The sequence below is a fragment of the Chaetura pelagica genome, unplaced genomic scaffold (genome assembly GCF_000747805.2).
Source record: "Chaetura pelagica isolate M959 unplaced genomic scaffold, ChaPel_1.0 scaffold90, whole genome shotgun sequence".
Classification (NCBI taxonomy): Eukaryota; Metazoa; Chordata; class Aves; order Apodiformes; family Apodidae; genus Chaetura; species Chaetura pelagica.
In genome coordinates this window covers 8,683,499-8,685,414 of record NW_009953496.1, presented here as the reverse complement: position 1 = coordinate 8,685,414, position 1,916 = coordinate 8,683,499, and positions in this window count along the sequence as shown.

Here is a 1,916-nt window from a genome sequence, read left to right as displayed (position 1 = left end):
GCGCCTCCGGCTACTCTTGCTTCTTCCTTTCTGCCTGTCTAAATTCCTGTAAACAAAGAAGGTGTGAAACTGATTAGAGTTTTGGGATGGGTTGTTTTTTTTTAAATGCACAGTAGTACCCTACTCTGGGCCAGAAGTCAGATCAGAGCATCCTTTCACAGCCCTGAGAGAGGGCACAAGCCAGCAATGCTGAGCACTGCCACCTCAAAGCAGGGCCTGCTCTGCTAAAGGAGCTGGCTGGAAAGTGCTGTTCCCAAAATGCAGTTGCACCATGGAGGAGGAGGTATGAGAAGGGAAGAGGGCTCCTCATGCTTGCTTTCCTCCATGACGCCACTAGCGTGTATGCTGATAAACACTGCACACAGAGTAAACCTTGGGGATGTGTCTCCAGGAACTAACGTAATTGGGTTAAACCGCCGTAATAGGAAAATTCAGTGTGAACACTCATTCCCAAATACCATTTTGCTGCAGCTACAGCAGCACAGAGGTGCAATGTGCTTCCTCGCAGGCCCTCTCTGTGGTCTGCCAGGTGTTTGGTCTCCCTGCAGAGCCATGATTCCCAGAGCAGAGCTTTGACCCCCTGCCATGGGCTTCTGAGAAGACTGTCTGAGCGGCAGCGATAGCACAACTGTTGTATCCTGATGTCCCTTGGCAGCAGCACAGGGTTTGTGAGCTGGTGGCTTTGGGACCCCTTACTGGGAGGGTAAATGAGTCTGGCTAGGGTGGGGAGGGTGTTGCTGTAGCTCCCTAGAGGGATCTGCCAAGATCCCTCAGGCAGCTGGCAGGAGATAGCAGGGCACTACTTGTGTTCTGCCTGCCACTTCTGCTCCTGGAACACGCTTTCCTGAGGCAGAGCAGGAGCTTGTCCATGTCTGTCTAGGCTGCCTACTAGGCTGGGGTTTTGCAGTACTTGCTTTCCTGGGATGGAGATGTATATTTAGATTTATATCTTGGGATGTATATTTAGCCCAGAAGGCCCCACAAAACATCTCCTGGGAGGGTGCCTGGACCAGCCTGATGCCCTCAATAGGACCAATAAATACCACAAGCCTGATCTATCTGCTGGCCATTGCTGACACATCCCAGCTGGGGAGGGCTCAGGTCCAGACTTGTGACCTTGATGCTGACCTGCTGAAACCAACAGTCAGGTTGAATGAACAGTGTCAGAAGCACTTCCAGAGGGGAGTTCTCTTGCTTTTCTTCCGAATCTATGGATTAAAGCAGTCAATCCAACACAAAATCATGCAGTTGAAAGGACCATGCTGTCTGCCCTGAGCTCAGTCTTCTGCTGCCCTCCTGCCCTCCCTGCTTCATTTCCAGCCAAGTGTAGTGCAGTGCTGGGCCCTGTCACTCATCCTCCCGGCTCCTGGGAGGGCGTGCTCAGGTGATGGTGACTGGTTGGTGTCATTAAGCTCCTGGTTTCATTCAGACTCTTCCAGGGAAAACATTTTCGTTGAAGGACACAGAACCTCTGAGGATTTGGAGGAGGGAAATGATGTTGGTAAAACAAAGGCAATGTAATGAATATAAAATAAATGCCGACTTTTAAAAGAAGATAAATATTCACATCTTCATTAATACCTGTGTTCTCCCTTGCTTTGTGCTATTTAGTTAAAAGATGTGGAGGCAGGCAGCACCTGGAATCAGTTTCTCCAAGAAGCCCATTTCTGTTTCCAGACGCAGAAAACCCAGTGTTTAAAGTGAAAGTTGACAGGAAGGCGGGGGGGGAGGTTGGGGGATTGGGGCAAGACAGGGATGGGGGGAACGTGGCACTTCCAGAGCTCTACCTTAAAGCCAGGATGAGACCATTCCCGTACCGGGAAACAAACCCTCTTCTTCCTTTGTGTCCCAAACCATCTGAACACAGCTATCGTGTGCGGGACCGGCACCTCACCCTCGCTTTACATGACCCCGTC